Source organism: Gossypium hirsutum, chromosome D08, assembly GCF_007990345.1.
Source record: "Gossypium hirsutum isolate 1008001.06 chromosome D08, Gossypium_hirsutum_v2.1, whole genome shotgun sequence".
Classification (NCBI taxonomy): Eukaryota; Viridiplantae; Streptophyta; class Magnoliopsida; order Malvales; family Malvaceae; genus Gossypium; species Gossypium hirsutum.
Window position 1 is genome coordinate 43560749 of NC_053444.1, and position 18109 is coordinate 43578857.

Genomic DNA, 18109 nt, shown 5'->3' on the forward strand with positions numbered 1-18109 from the left:
AGTTAGAAAAATTGGACTGCAGGGGTCACATTGCCGTATGCCTCACATGGCTAAGACACACGCCTGTGTCTCCGGCCGTTTAACAATTGAAATAGGGACACACAACCGTGTCCCAGCCCGTGTCCTTACACGTGTGACTCTCTGAGTTGGGTCACACGGCCAAGCCACACGGCCTAGCGAATTAGCCACACACGCCCGTGTGCCAGGCCATGTGCTAGGCCGTGTAACAACCCGACTTGTATGCATTAAAACCTTATAGGGGACACACGACTTTATCATTTGGCCGTGTGTCACACACCTGTGTCTTAGGCCGTGTGGACATGAAGTTGCCCAAAAACAAGCCATTTCCATCACTAATTCAAGGAACCATCTAAAGGCCTTTAGTACACATAATCAAGGCATCAAAAAATGACCAAAACCTACATGAAATAACCAATTCAATAGTTCAAGATCAATCAACCAATATACCATACAAGACACCTCAAAAGCATTCATCCACAACTTACCTAAACATGCATATTATACCACTTTTTATTCATCAAATACTAATACCAATGCCATACAAAAAATACCATAATCTTGCCATATTCAAACTATCTCAAAACATATCATATAAGCCATTCCAAACATGCAACATGAAATAGCACAATGAGACAAGTCATCAAGCCATCAAAGTACCAAAGCAAGATAACATTTACAACTTTTACAAGCCAATTCACCAACTAAACATTCATCATTATGATATTATAATTCAACGTGTACATGTCATTATAACCTTGATCAAAACATCAAAAACTATAGATATTTATGCTGGATAGTGTGGCAGATCTCCGACGAGCTTGCAAACCAATTGAGCTTCCGATAATCTATAAAACATAGGAAAGAAAACTATGTAAGCACATAATACTTATTAAGTTCATAAAACATGAACATAACTTACCATCTCAATACATAACATTAAGATTAAGCATAATATAATCCAACCACAAGCTTGGCACAATCAATAACATTTGTTAGTGCATTCAAACATAATTCACTTGAATTTAACATAACGTAAGCCATTATACATGAACATATTTCATTTGAATTCGACATTTTCATTAACATAAGCATACTTACATTGAAGCTTACCATTTTAATCATTTTCATAATTACATGATATAGTTCATTTGAACACTTACCGTTCTTTTCCTTTTCATGCCGATTGAACCATTTAGAATATCATTGGATACTCGGGAAAGCTCACATCAAGTGTCCCTAACATATAACCGTAACCTTTCCTTTACATCGTTACTCACATGAGTTGTGAAATGGGCTTGCTCACACTAGTTGTGGGTCGAAATGTAAGCTACACGATGCTGCTTACACAAGCTGTGGAGTACCCGCAACAAATGCAGGACCTCAGCCATCAATAGGACATTCAAGACTAGCACCCGGAACATGAAATCTCTAATGACATGTCATTTGTATCCTACAAATTCTTAAGGTTCAAGCGAGACTCGATAACAGTCACGACATTATTGGATATTCACTACTCAATTACATGACAACTAACATATTAAAATATAATTGAAAATAGCAATAAAACGATATTTATTCATACAAGCATACCTCGATGACAAGGGTGTAAAAATGAGATCGACTAATTCGAGGCTTTAACTTTTCCTTGATCTAGATTTGTACGTGGTCTATCTTGATCTAAATAGACAAATTCAATCCATTAAATACTTTTATTATTCAATTCAGTCCATATTTCATATTTTTGTAAAATTACTAATTTACCCCTAACATTTTAACTTTTCACAATTTAGTCCTTAAGCTCTTAAATTGAAATCTAAGCATTTTCATCCTTTTCTCAAGCTAGTCGATTTCTTTAGGGACCTATATCAACTCTTAAAAACTATCATTTCATAAATTTAACATGGAATTTTACTACTTTTACAAATAAGTCCCTAAATGACATTTTCATCAAAAATCACTTTACAAAACTTTTTTATTTAACATGTACTCATAATCTTCCATTAAACATAAAGTATTATACATAAACATTCATGGCACAATCCTAAATGTTTAACAGTTTTGAAAATTAATTCCTGGGCTAGTTAGGTTAAGCTACAACGATCCTGAAAACATAAAAATCATGAAAAATGAGGCTTGGAAACACTTACATGCAAGAAAGATAACCAACCGAATGCTCAAACCCTAAAATGGCTTCTTCCTCACCAATATTTTGGTAGAGCAATTCAATTGAGAAGATGATACCATATTTTCATTGTTTTAGTTTTACTTTATTTATTAAATTACCAAATTAACCTTTACCATTAACCTTAAAAATCATTTAAATTGTGTCCATAGAAGTCCAATAACATTTTGAATGGTCTAATTGCCAAATAAGTCCACTCACTTTAGAGTTTCATAGCTAATTGATACCTTTAACTAATAGAACTCTACTTTTGCACCTTTTACGATTTAATCCTTTTTACGTAATTAAGCATGCAAACGTCAAAATTTCTTAACAAAATTTTTATACGAACTTACTAACATTCCATAGACATTAAAATAATAAAAAAATTATTTATTCGTCAAATTTGTGGTCCCGAAACCACTGTTTTGATTTCATTAAAAATGGGTTGTTACAACGCATTTAATTTTCGAGGTCGTAGAAAATAGTACTTCGCATATTATAAAAAAGGAAAATACACGTAACACTCATGCATGAATAAACATAAACTTTATTCGTAATAAAAGATAATATTTTAAGACATGGTTCGCAAAACAAATTAACTTAACTTTATAGAATTTAATTTCAATAATAGAGTCAACTTATGATAACTCTAAACAAATATAAAATAAAACCCCATCGCCTTATAACCTGGTTTGCCAGTATCTGTTCAGGGATGAGCCTCACCAGGTCACCTACCTCGCCACTGCCATCCGCGACCTACTTACTTGTGAAGTAAGAGAGGAGTGGGTGAGTTCATTGCTAACTTAGTGAATAATCAGGAATCATTAATGTATGCTTAAAACACAGAATTCAAAATAGAAATTATACTTAGTCTGAAAATCATGTTGCGTGCTGGGTTCGCGGTGAAGGTTACGAGACCTAGTTTGCAGAACCTGTTTGCCATAAAATCATATAATTTTGAAAACAGTTTCGCGTATATTTACTACAAATCATACTTAAAACTTAGCTTGTACTTATTTGAAAAAAGATCTTTAGAAAAACATGAAACATGCTCACACACTTGTCTTATCAGAATGGCTGAGAAACATAAAATATTTTCTCACCCACACTTATCTTATCAGAATGGTAGAGGAACATAAAAATGTTCTCGCCCACACTTATCAGAATCTTGTCTCGATGGATATACGGATTTGCTTATAATGCCTCATAATGACTCAAAGAGTCATCGTAATATATTCCATAAGTGCAACGCAAAGCAATACACTCTCCTGTACACCAACAGGTCTTAGTGAATAGAGCATAGCTCGACATTCCCTTATCTCTCCATATGTCCTAGGGCCTCAACACCCAAAATCACAGAATTGAAAGGTGAGTACTCACAATCCTTTGGAATACAAATATATCCAACATAAGGCTCTCAAAGGAGCACGCATAGAGACTTATCATATTGAACTCCCATAGGGAGCTTACTTGAAAACATTTCCTTATGTAGAGCTCGCACCAAAGTGCGTAAGAACACAATTTGTAAAATAATAATTTAAAAACACATAGTAAAACATAAGCTCGCATAGGCGCTCACATAAAACATATCTTGAAAGTCATAACTTAAAAACATATCTTGAAAACAGAGGTTTGAAGAAAGCTTACTTTTGGAACTTAGTTTTTTAAAAAACAAGGTTCCTTGAAAACATAATAGTTCACACACAAGTTACAAACCCTGAATATTCATACTGAAAAAATAGTAGTTAGCACACTTAGGCAATTCTTAACCACTCACTGAAAAAGTTGATAAACTAAACAAGCTTGGCTTTGTCTTTATCTATGCTGGTAGATGGTCTGGCTGGTTCACAATATAAACAAACACATAGATTACTAAGCAGAAAAAACTTACAGAATTCTCACATGCAAGTGCCCCTAGTTTTTTTGGACAACCAACCCTAACAAGACAAATGCTTAACTTAGTTGCTACAAACTTGGTTCTAAACAGAGACTTGACGACATAATAATTGATGAGAGAATACTTATGGAATAAGGGTTGTATTTATAGGCACTAAGTGTCCTAGAAATCTTAAGATACCCTACTTGATTTAAGAAAAGTGTTACTTGTGCGTAAATTATTCCTAGATACACCAAAGATTTATTTCCTAATTCGAGTCTAACTCAATCTTTGACTGGCGAACCTGTAGTTTGTAACTCAATTGTTGAACACTAGCTCACCAAACAGACCGAGGAAAATGATTTCAATGAATTTGGAGGACCCCCTTAATGCATTCTTTTGGCACGTACTGCTTCGTTTAATCTTTGGTGAACTCCTTACTGATACTTTTCTTGGTGAACTCTTTGATGAAATTTATTTGGCGAACCCATAGTTCATCGAAACATACCAAATTACTTCTTTTACTACTTCACTGGTTGGCATTTATTCTGCTTTAGTAGTCGAAAAAGTCCCTGTAGCTTGAAGTGTAACTTTCCAACTAATGAAACAATTCCCAAAATCAAATACCTAACCTATGAAAGGCCTTTTTCGATCTAAGTCTTCTAGATAATCAGAGCCTAGATATCCGACTAAGCCCTTTGGGCTTCTTTGAACTCTAAGCACATGTTAGAAGTACCCCACAAATATCTAAAAATCCACTTAATTGCATACTGGTGTAAGTTATAGGGATTGGCCATGTATTGCTTAACAACACTAACAACATGTGAAATATCAAGACGAGTGCATACCATTGCATACATTAAACTTCCAACTATACCTGAGTAAGGTACTTTTGACATGTACCTCTCTTCCCCTTCGTTCTATGGGGAATCTGAAATTGTAAGTTTAAAAATGTTCAACTAAATGAGTACTTACCTATTTTTCATCTTGCATCTCAAATCGCAAGGATCTCCGTGATGTACCTTTTTTGTGATAAATATAATTTCTTGGAATGTCTATCTCCTAAAATTTCGATCCCCAAAATTTTCTTTGATGCACCTAAATCCTTCATCTAAAACTTAGAGTTCAGCAAGGTTTTAAGATGATTAATTTCAGATGGATTCTTAGCCACAATTAACATATCCTCAACATAAAGCAACAAATATATAAAAAACCATTATCTAGACATTGTATATAAACATAACTGTCATACTTACTTTATGAAAAACCAATACTTATCATGAATGTGTCAAAAAATTTATATCACTTCCGAGGAGACTGTTTCAAATCACATAAAGACTTTTGGAAGAGACAATCATGATCTTTTTTACCTTCAAATTCGAAGCCTTCCACTTGTTGCATGTAGATGTCCTCTTTAAGGCCACCATAAAGGAAAACATTTTTTACATCTAACTGCTCTAACTCAAGATTGTTTGATTCAAAGAGCCAAAAGTGCCCAAATGGACGTATGTTTAACAAGGAGAGGGAAAACATCATGAAAATCAACTTCATCAATTTGAATATATCCCTTTGCAATTGATCTTTCCTCGTACCTAGCATTGTTAGAACCCAAACCTTTCTTCTTTTTAAACACCCATTTGCAACCAATGATTTTTTTTTACTGATGGGTCATTTAACTAGCCATTAGACCTTGTTCTTTTGAAGATATTCCATCTCTTCTTCCACAAAAATGAGCCATTTGCTAGAATCAGAGGCTTGAACTGCCTCATAATAACATGACGGATTAGTTGAATCCATGCTATCAAAAACACTTAGAGCATAGGCCACTAAGTTTCCTTCATAATACTTCTGTAGTGGTTGGATCTCTTACATTTTCCTATCCTGAGCCAACTTATAATTAGTTGACTGAGATGGTGAGGGGTACCTGAGAGTTGGTTGAAGTCTGAATTTGAATCAAAATAGTTTCAAATTTGAAAAAAACAAAACTTTGTTGCATTGTCCCGACGTCATGTGACTCCTCATTGGGATGAGTCCTCTGTTCGTCGCGTCATTGCGACGTTAAACATCGACTCATTGAGATGTTGCCTTCTGTTTTGGCCTTTGACTCCACCTTACTTGAAACACTCTGATTTTTTTTGTTTTCAAAGGTAATTATCCCCTTTTCTAATTGAAACATTACAGATTCATCAAACGTAACATCTCTGTTAATGATTATTTTGTCAAATTTTGAAACCATAAATTAAATCCTTTTGTACCGGTAAAGTATCCCAGAGAAATACAATTAACGACCATTGGATTGAGCTTTCCCTGGCCAACTTTAGCATAAGTAGGATAACTGAAAATTCTAAGGCTAGGATAATTGAGAGGATTACCTAACCATATCTCCTCTAGAACTTTACCGTTCAATTCTCGATGTGGAGATTGGTTTACCAAGTAGCTTTCCAAATTTACGACTTCATCCCAAAATTCCTTCCTTAAGACTACATTAAAAAACATGCATTGAACCATTTCCAATAAGGTTTTGTTCATTCTTTCTGCATCTCTATTTTGCTACGGAGTTTCCACAATTATTCGATGTCTTTTAATTTTTTTTCCATTTTCATAAATTGTTAAACTCTGATGAACACAACTCAATGCCATTATTTGTTCTCAACCATTTCATGAATTTTTCAATGTGTTTTTCTAATAGTGTCTTCCACTGGTTAAAGATTCTAAAAACTTCGCATTTCTATTCCAAGAAAAACACGCAAACTTTTCCCGAGTGATCATCAATAAAACTTAGGAAATATTTATTACCTCCTTTGAGATGTCAGGAGACGGACCTCATAAATCAGAATGAATGTAATCAAGAGTCCCTTTTGTTCTATGCACTGTTGAATCAAAACTAACTCGAGTTTGCTTCTTGAAAACACAATGCTCATAGAAATCTAACTTGCCAACTACAGTGTTTTTAAGAAAACCTTTGTGGCTCAAGATTATCATATCTTTCTCACTCATATGACCCATGTCACACCCCAAATTTGGATAACCCAAATTTTAGGCGCGTAGACGAGAAAATGTCTATTTTGGCACACTCTGAAAGTTAGTTCATCAAATTGTAGTTTCTAGCAAACTAATGTTTTAGGAGACTTGAGTATTCACCAAGGGAAGTATATTAGGATTCAGTCGTCGATGTGTTTTTCTGTAAAGAAAGAAAATGACATATAGGAAGAGTAAGCTTTGTGTATGTCATCGTAGAATGTATATTGCACCTATTTTGTTCCAGTACTTTGAAGGGCAAGTCTTAGTAACTAAATCTGGTTATAAATAAACTAAAAGAATTGGACAATTGGCATTTCGAAAATATTTTCATTTATGTTTCCTTCGAATTTTGTAGGCTATTATTAAGGGCGTATTTTAAAAATTGGGGGCACTTGTCAAATTCCACTAAAAATGAGTGGATTATAGATATTTGTGAGACAAGTTTGTGATAGGGTTTTTTTTTTCTTTCAAAGCAATTCTTTAATTCTTTTCTAGTTGCTCTTCTTATGTGATCTAGAAGCTAGGGATTCTTGAATAAGATTGAGGTGTTTCATAAGATTAAGGTGTTCCATCTCCTATGTGTTGCTACTGGTTTAAATTGGATGTCTGAAGTCTAAAGCTGGTAGCTATTGTAGATGAGTCTTTGGTGAGTCCCCAATATAAACTCTTATAAGTTCTTCTAAAGTAACCTCTCGTGATTATGGTAATTGTAAGGTAATTGATATGATTAAGATTTGGGTAGGAATAAAAATTTAAGAGATGTAGTGAGGTAATGAGATTGAATTCTGAAAATGAACGTAAATATAATACTCTTAAAAAGAAGTACCGATCACTTGTATATAGATCTCCTCTTGAAGTTTGAGGAAGTTATTGCTTGGTGAATGAGGAATGAAGGTAAGGCCTCAAGGGCACTTAAGAGGGAAATGGTCTAAGAGTAAGGTATGGTAATTAACGTGAATAAAGAAATTGAAATGAAATTAGCTTTTGTTAGAGACTCAATGGAGAATAAGAGTAACAAGATGGTTCTTGAAACATTAAATGTGATGTGCAAGTATGATTCAGGTAAATGGTGTTTGCCTCACTAAGTTATATTGAACTTATCTCTGTATGTCATGTTTCAAGTGGGTTTTAAGGGTCTTCACCTAGGGAGACGACGCCAGGGCTATACAGAAGAAGTGGCGTATTGGGCTATTATGCATACAGAGCAAGCTTGTTGGCATGCTCGAGTCTGAGTTATTTTATAGAAGTCTTTTACACGAAATAATTATGATAGACCAGGAGTTTAATTGAATCATAGCTTTAAATAAATTCTCTGTGTATGCCAATTAAATTCTCGTAGCATTCATATTTATGTATTTCTCAGAGGAATTTATAATCAACAGTTGTAATTGAATTTAAACTTTGTACAGTTAAGTAAGTTACATATGCACCTGAGTAGTAACACTTTAGATTCAGATTCGATTCATCGGATCGGGTTTAGGGCATTACAAGTTTAGTATTAGAGCATGATTTAGCCGATTCTTGGACCACGAAGATAAAATAGCCCTATCTGTCCAATACGCCAAGCCTGGCCAAGTGTCTTAGGTATGTGTAGACAACTTTGATTATGTGTAAGTTAAAGGATGTAATGAAATGGTAAGTAAGATAGTTAGAAAAGTTAAGGGAATGATTGCATTAAAAGAGAGGTAAAAGATCACTTCATTACAAAAAGAATGTTGTACAATATGAAAGACACTAAAATAAAAGACGAAAAGAAAGGAAAATTAATCCTTTCTCTTTAAATAATGCCCTGTAGACTTAGTGAAGACCTCTTTTGTTGGCTCCACTTCTCTTAGAATTTTCTCTGAGTCATCGAGCTCCTCAAGATTTTCATCACCCTCAATTTTCGGTGAGTTAGGAATGAAGAAACCAATAATTTGTTTCCATTTTGACTGGAAATCTTCCCACTCTTTGCGTATGGGGTTGTAAACATCAAAGCCCATTGAATCTGTAGAAACGTATCAAAAGAAATTGAAGTCCACTTGACTTAAGTCCAAAGGACCAGTAGCTACATGGGTATGGAGAATTAGGTTAGCCTTCTATTCTGGTAGCACTTTATTCAAGTTTCTTACCGTATCCTCCTGATATTTCTTGAAGGCTTTATCGTTGGATTGATGAAGACTATCCAACTTAGCTTCATAAAGTAGCTTCCGGGATTGGACCTTTTTCTTAAGGATAACTCATTCTTATCTAATAACTTGAATCTATTCTCCAATAGCCTACACTTTTCCTTTATCTCTTTGCTTTTGAACTTCCAGGCCGTATCACTTGAATTGAGTTGCTCAACCTTGCTTTTAAGAACCTGCTCCTTGCTGCATTGCTCTTCTATTATCTTAAATTTTGACTTAATCGATTCCTTCAAGCTGGCAACTGTGGCCTCATGAAAATCTTGGAACTCCTGAGAAGATCCACTCAACAACCCATAGTCTATGGATAGGGCTTTGATAGATTTAGCCATCTAGGAAAAAGGAGATAAACTTGATTGGACGTAATGTATGAACGAAAAGCCTTTTTCCATTATTAAGGGATTTGATCATATTGGCTTTTAAGATCGAACTTAGAGAAATAGGGGATGGCCTTGAAGCATAAAGGTTGTGCCAAAGAAAGAACCCGTCACTCCAAATAGAGGAAGAAGGTTGTTATTGAAGAATGGAGGGCGATCACAGGCATATCCAAAGGTAAAGCTTTAGAAGGGATAATGGAAGTTTAAGGACCCATGCCATGGATAGGGGAATTGGCGGTATGGGCAGGTTCCACTAGGACTACTTACGTAGTTGGCAGTGATAGAACTATTAAAGAAGGGACTTGTAGGAAAGCCAAATCCATCCTCAAGCTTTCAAGTGACTCTTATAAATTTTTCCTTCTTCTAGTGTAGATTAGAGATACTATTTTGGATGAATGGGTGAAAACCTTGACGAACACTGAAGTGGGCCGAACCAACACCAGCCTCTTGTTTGGTAATCTTCAGCTCGTAAAATTTTTAGAAAAATCCCAAGAATGGAGGCTCTTTTTTTTAGCAGCAGTCTACGCAGTAAGCTATAAGGGTCTACCAGGACAAGGCTAATAAGCCTTGGTGCTATGTTGTACTCTGTAAGCACTAAACAAAAGAAGGGATTTAGAGACAGATAGAAGCCAACCTCTAATAGAATGAGAGGGAGCATAAAACCTTGAGAGTTGTCACTTAAACGACACCTCAATGGTATTTCAATGTTGTGGGAAAAGTTCAAACAACGAAAGCCTCAGGCTATCAAGAATCGATGCTCTTCTACCTAAGTTATGCTACATTCATACATAAGGGTGGAATCTAGGGGAGTATTTTCAAGTTCTTAGAGTCCAAATATGGTATGATTTTTGGGGGTTAAAATTTAGCTACTCTAGGTACGACCTCGACCACAAAGACTCATTCTTGACATTATTGTAGGAAATAAGAAAAAAATGAGGAATAAAGAGGAAATAGGATTACCTTTGAGGACTTTGGAAAGTCGGAGAAGACGAAGGTAGATAGAGAAGTTGAGGAAGCTGTTAAGTAATTCGAAAGGCTTGAAAAAGTGTTAGAATAAGGTTTAAACTCTTTATTTTATAGAGTTAAACGTGCTTAAGAAGTTACTCTGTGAAGAACTGTTTACATTGTCGAATGCAAGCTTGACATCTGTCAAAGAGGTAAACGTGTGGTGTTTATACTCGAGTGCTTAATCGCTAATATTTGATTTTGTTTAGAGAAGAAGTCTAATGATACCTTTTTAAGACTTTTGAGAGCCATGCTAGTAAGAGGGAAAAACTTGAAGTGTGGGTAAGGGAATTTGTATCGTCGCTAATTTATGTTGGCGAGAACAACCAAATTCATCCTAGTAATTGAAATCCTATAAGGGAATGGAAATTTCAACGACAAAATTTTATTAAGGGGGACTTTGATAAGACAATCAATAATGAAGGGACACTTGTCACATCCCCATAAAGACTTAGATTATATTAATAGGTTTTCTAGTTTGAATAAAGGTAGTTCTCTTTTTCTATTTTCAAAAATAATGAAATCTAAGGCTGGAGGAGTCGAAAGTATCCTGTTAAGTTGGATCAGAAACACTGGATTTTATCAGTAACATTTCCTTGTAAAGGTAAGTTTTATGGCTCTAAGTGGATCTGTATAAGTGATTAGAGAAGTAAGGCCTTGTATGGAGGTTATTTTGGTTCAAAATGATTATAAAGGCTATTTGTATGGGTTTTAATGGTGAACCTCTATTTTATAAGGTAGTGGTTGTTGTAGTCTTTGATTGAGTGCTGGATCTGGAATTCAAATTCGTTAAGTACAGTAGACAAGAAAAGTTTGAGTGGTTGATGAAAACCGGCTTCTAGCAAAATCTAGGGTAAAATGAAACCTATGGAATTAGCACTTAGACGACATCTACGGGGATGCTGGAATTCATAAGAAAATTTTGGGTCTTGAATGCCTCAGAATCCTAAATAACAGTTAATATAGTCCTGGGTAGTACTATAGTCGAACATCCGAGCCTTTTCTCATGGTGGAGTATCTTTGAGACCTTGGGATACGAATTTGATTGGATTTCTAGGGATAGTGTTTCAATTAGCTTAACTATGAGCCCTCCCCTGGTAGTGGTTTGAACCATTTTGTGTGAAAGAAAATGAAAGAAAAGAATATGAAGAAAATAAATGTTACCTTTGAGAAATAGAAAGACCAAAAATGAAGAGAGTAGAAAGATTGATTAGAGAAGAAATTAGGGTTTCAGTTGATTCAATAGAGTGTTTGAAAAAAAATGTTTGAATGTCTATTGTATAGAGAAGCAAACGTGTGCAAGAAGAATTTGTGGTAACTGTTCAGATTTTCCAATATAAAAATAACATCTGTCACAAAGTATGTTTGAAACGTTTGAAATTTCATAAGTCACTGCGAAGTCTTGGATCCACCCATGTCAATTAAACTGTTAGTATTCTCGTTGCCAAATGGATGGTTTATGCCTGGCACAAACAGTCAGTTTTTAGTTTTATAATGGAATTCTTCAAAGTTAAAAAATTTTGAGGACAAAATTTTGTTAAGAGGGGAAGAGTTGTCAGACCCCAAATTTGGTTAACCCAAATTTTAGGCGCATACACGAGAAAATGTCTGTTTTGGTGTACTCCGAAAGTTAGTTCACCAAATTGTAGTTTTTGGCAAACTAATGTTTTGGATGAATTGACTATTCACCCAGGGAAGTATATCAGGATTTAGTCCTCGACGTGTTCTTTAGTAAAGAAAAAAGACGACATGTAGGAGAGTAAGCTTTGTGGATGACATTGCCAAATGTATATTATGCCTAGTTTGTTTTAGTATTCTGAAGGGCAAGTTTCAGTAACTAAATTTGGTTATAAATAAACTAAACAGATTGGACAAATGAAATTTGGAAAAGACTTTCATTTATGTTTCCTTCGAATTCTTTAGGCCATTATTAAGGGCATATTCTTAAATTTTGGGACAGCTATCAAATTCCACTAAATAGGAGTGGATTATATATATTTGTGAGAAAGGTTTGTGAGAGGGTTTTCTTCTTCCTTTAGAGTAATTATTTAATTTTTTCTTTTCATAAGTATTAAATGTTATTTCTGGTTGCTCTTTTTATGTGATTTGAAAGCTAAGGGTTCTTGGATAAGATTGAGGTGTTCCATCTCCTGAATTGTTACTGGTTTGAATTGGATGTCTGAACTCTTAAGCTAGTAGGTGAGTCCCTAATATCGACTCTTATAAGTTCTTTTAAAGTAGTTTCTAGATGTGAATGATGTTCCAGAAATAATGAATGAGTGCATGAATAGTTGCTGAAAACGAGTTTGTATACTTGAAATAGGTCTTTATGAGTTTAGAGTATAATGAATTGTGTGTACGAGTGTATGTGATTTTGCTGAGCAACTAAGTGCATGTGCTTGAAAATTTTATTGTGGGACACAACTATGTTGATGTGTGTGAAGCATGTGATGAACTATGTTATAGTTAAGAAGTTGAGATTAGTTTACTTGAATGTGTATGTATATTGAATGTGTAATATAAGCATGTGATGAACTATGCTATATTGTGAGTTGGTTACCATGATGGTATACAATGAAGTCCGTCGAGATAGTAAACACGAATTCTAGTATGCAAGTTTTGAAGAAAGTACAAGGCGATAGCATATTTTGGAAAGGGTGGATGAGCTACAATTATCGATTGGGGTTCTCTGCGTGTCCTAGGGCGATGATGGGAAAAACTCACGTGATGTGAGTTTAGGCAAATCCATATCGTAAACTCGACAGTTATAGGTTGCTTGGGTGACATTCTGCTAGCCTTTATAGGCATACTCTGTTAGCCTTTTTGTCGTAATTTGTAAAATACTTTTGTGGTGTACTCTTTTTGACCTTAATGGTGTATTTTGGTAAGTCCTTAATAAGGATATGATTTGAGTGAAGCTCTAATGTGAAAGGTCTTGTGATAAAATCAATTAAGTTTTAAGAAAAGTTCTTGAAAAGAAGTACGCTTCAGCATATCAGAAGAGGGTATCAACAGTGCAAATTCTAATGGCGTGTAGGAAGCACTAATGTTTAGAAAGACTAAACCCTTGGAGTTTGCCTTTTGTAACTCATGAGTTGTAATAAATTTTAGCATGACTGATACCATATGTTATTTGCAAATTTTTCCTTTGTTATTTAAATACAGAGTTTTTAATCAAAATAATGGGACATGTTTTCAGTAATGAGTTTTGTCAACTAATTCAAAAATTTTTGTTAAGTTTTCTGTGAAGTAATACTCGAAACCTAGACTTAGTGAATTGGGTTGGGTCAAGGGCGTTACAACCCAAATGCATGTGCCAAAGTTCGGTTGGATCGTAACCGGTGGAGGAAAAATCATGTAGCGTTGTCGGGACGTGGAGAGTGTTCTCATTAGGATGTTGTGTCATCACGACGTCAGGGTCTTCTTCGTCTCGACATGTCGGTGATTTTGGCTGTTATTTTCTAATTTCAACTACACCAGGTACCGTAGACCCTTGCAGAACATTTAGGCTTCTTTGTTCTGTCCTCTCATCACGATGAAAGCTCCACGAGAAACTTTTAAGCCATTTGATTCAATGACTATTCTGTAACCGTTAGAATCTAAAAATCCAAGGAGATGAGATTTTTCTTTAATTTAGAAACACACCTAATATTTGATTGTCCTATATGGAGAATTATTCCCCATCAGTACAATTCAACCTTCAACTCAACTGTATATGGAGAACCAATCCCTGTTGGGACACATATGGTAGGAGCACCCTGAATCTAGAATCTATTTGGAAGTATGATTGGAGCTTTTGCTCGTCAAAACCAATAAGAAATCATCACCTTGATCTTCAACTACACTAGCATCAGCAACTCCAGCATTTTGCCTTAACGTGACCTTACTTTTTGCAATAGACATAGTATTTGTCACGGTTTCTTGATTTGGATCTCGCTTTAGACCTGTTTTGTTATGTCTTTCTGGATTACTGTCAGCCTCTTACAACTAGAAGTGATGCTTGCTCGTCTAACTTTTTGTTTGGGCCTAACCCGTTGTCGAGTTTATCATTTCTCAACAAATTCCCTTCACGTCCTCAAACGAGAGATGATCTCTCCCATAAATCAGAGTTTCCCTAAAAGTTTTATAAGAAAAGGGTAATGAGCATAACAACATATCTTGATCCTCATCATCAATCTATGCTTTGAGATTCTTTTAATCATTAAAAAGGGTAACAAGCTTACTAATTTGAGTTCTAATAGACTCACATTCGGCCATTCTGAACATGTAGAGATATTGTTTTAATACTAACCTATTGGTCAAGGGTTTTATCATGTACAAGGTTTCCGGTTTCTTCCATAATGTATATGATGTTTCTCCTTCAAAACCTCCTATAACACATTATTTGTGAGGCATAATTGAATTGAGTATAGAGCTTTCTTATCTTACCTATCTCATTCTGATTGTTCCACGTCGTTCGGTTTCCTTTCTGCAAGTATCCTCTCAAGATCACTCTGGAACAAAATTGTTAACATGCAAACTTGTCATCAATTGAAATTTTCAATTCCGTCGAACTTGTCGATATCAAACCTTAATGCTACCATATCTAAATGAATTGATTCCAAAAATCAAACTTGCTCTGATACCAATTTGCAGGGAATAAACCCGTGTACGCAATAAATAAGTAAATAAAATGGAATAAAAAAGATCAAACATGCAAAATTTAATGTGAAAAAACTCCTCAAATAATGATAAAAAATACGGGAAAAAGTAAATTTTACTATAATAAATAAGAGTACAAAAGATGGAGAAAATTAAAAGAAAAACCCGAAACTGCACAACAGAAGCCCTTCAAAATAAAAAACAAAATTCTCTCCATTTTTAATATTTCTATTGTGTGTCTAACCTAGAGTAATTGAGGTCTATTTATTGGAAAAGATTCGTAGTAAAATATGACTAGAATATCTCTAGAGTAATCAGAGTATTAGTGGGAAACTAAGATAAAGTTTAACTGAGAGAAGAAAACTAAAAAACTTGTGGGTTACGTTAGCATGTCGGAACGTGGCCTTCGCATCGTTGGGATGAGATGTGCTTGTTTGTTGCTACACAGACACAAAAATGTGAGGCATAACTTCCATAGTTGCTACTTTTTGAACATGTTATTTTCTTAATATTCATCTAACACCCTCAACTCGACTCGATTCATCGGGTCTGAATCTCGGGTTTTACTACACAAAACTTAACAAAGTTTCAAAAACAGTTGAAGGATACTCCATACTTAATTCATATATATATTTTTATTTCTTTTAATTAAAGACTTAATTTGAAAGAAACAAAGAAAATTATTTGAAAATAATATAATAAAATAATACATAAGACTTATCATAATTTAATTACAACACAAAAGTTTACTAAAGATTGACTCCAAAAGAAGTAATCCTACTATACACCACTTTTCTAGATTGACCACTATATGCATAATAACCCAGTTTGCCCTTCTTTGGCACATTCTTGGCATTGCCCTCCTAAATTAATCATTCACCACAATACTTAAAACATAATCATAACTGTCGAAACCATTTTTTTATTTTTGGGAAAAAAACAAAAATTAGTTGTCGATTAAAATTGGAAGAATCGGGAGTCACCACCAATCTTTTATTAAGGTGTGATTGGGTCACCTAAGAACGACTTTGGTCTACGAATTTTAGAAAAAAAGGTCCGGGAGTCGGTTATGTATGAGGAAGGATAGCACCCTCATTACGCCCAAAAATTGGTACCTAGTTAATTAATTAATGTCTTAATGTCGAAAATTTGAAAAATATAATCCTTAGCAAAAACTTAAAAACGTTACGTATTAAGACCCTTATCATTTCAGAGAAAGAAAATGCCACACCCAATGCGTTAGGGCACGACATTCTAATTTCCTCAAAAATGAATTAGGTCAGAATACTTGTGTAATAAAAATTTAAAAGAATATCCATTTATTCAAGATTGAAGAAATCGCGGCCCAATACGCTAGGGCACAATTTCTCCAAAATCCCAAACTTGGAATATTTCCTTCATTATTTTTTAGAAAAATCTTCATTTAGAGAAATCAATGCGTCACATCCAATACGTTAGGACACAACGTGTTGAATTCCCAATAATGAGTTCTTATTTTTGATTAAAGAGAAATGCTCGATTGTTAGGTTTAACGAAGAAAATCGGAACCCAATACATTAGGGCTCAATTTCCTTGAAAATCCTAAATACAAGCATTATCTCAATTTTGAAAAGTTTAAAATCGAGTAAAAAATGATGTGATGCTACATTAAATATACAATGCAATAATAAATATTACAATGGCATAGAAATAATGCATGCAAATAAATAAATAAAACCAATATACATAAAAAATAAACAATGACATGCAAAGTATCACCTAAACGAACAACATAATATAAATGAAAACACAAATAAATAGCAAAAAAAATAAAAGGTACATGATATACACATTAAACTATGAAGAATACACATGAATTTATATATAAAAATTAGATTATAAAAGATTTATATAAACAAAATACATAATGCAATTGTGAAAATAGGGAAAAGTAGGAAAATATGTATATACTTATAAATTAAAAAATACATGCTAAAATAAATAGGTATTTAAGCATTTTCGAAAATACGAAAAAAACATAGGTATACACATGTTTTTATATAAAAGAATATTTGCTAGGAAAAAAGGGAAAAAATAAATAAGTGAAAAAATAATAATTACATTACTAAAATTAATTAATAAAAAATAATCATAAACTAAATTGAACTGGAATTCAAAATTTTGGGGTAAATCCGCAAATAAATAGAGCCAAAAGGACTAAATCGAACACGCGAATTACGTAGAGGGGCTGGAAGGGAAATTTTCCCTTCTCCTCCAAAACGGCGTCGTTTATCTCGAAGGGCGAATTAAAAAATAAAAAAACCTAATTATAAAACATTAAAAAGGCGGAGGGACTAAAAGCGCAATTTATCCCTCCGCTCAAAAACACGCGGATCCTAGGCCGGGTCGGGTCGGCCTCCCCAAAACGACGCCGTTTTGGCGCCTGGGGAGGCCTAGTGAAACGGCGTCGTTTCACTAGGCTATTTAAGCCAAAAAGTTACAAAAATAATTCATTTTTCATTCCTTTTTAAAAAAACTACAAAAAACTCTCTCCTTCTTCAATTAGTCCGGCCAGGGCCCGATCATAGGCCAGTTATCGGCCACCGCGCCGGCCGCCGATCTCTGGCGTCGACCGTCGATCTCTGACGCCGGCACCACCGTCCGCTATGGCCGGAAAGCGAAAAATACCCTACTGGGCTCTTTAGACTCCTCTAAGCCCAAATCTGGGTCCAAATCCGTCAAAGCATCAACAAAAAGACCTGAAAAGCCTTGGAAACCCTTTGATTTTCGATCGTCTATCCTCAGAGACGAACCTCGATCGCCCTAACGGTGTTTCAGAAGCGGGCAAAGATAAGTCTTT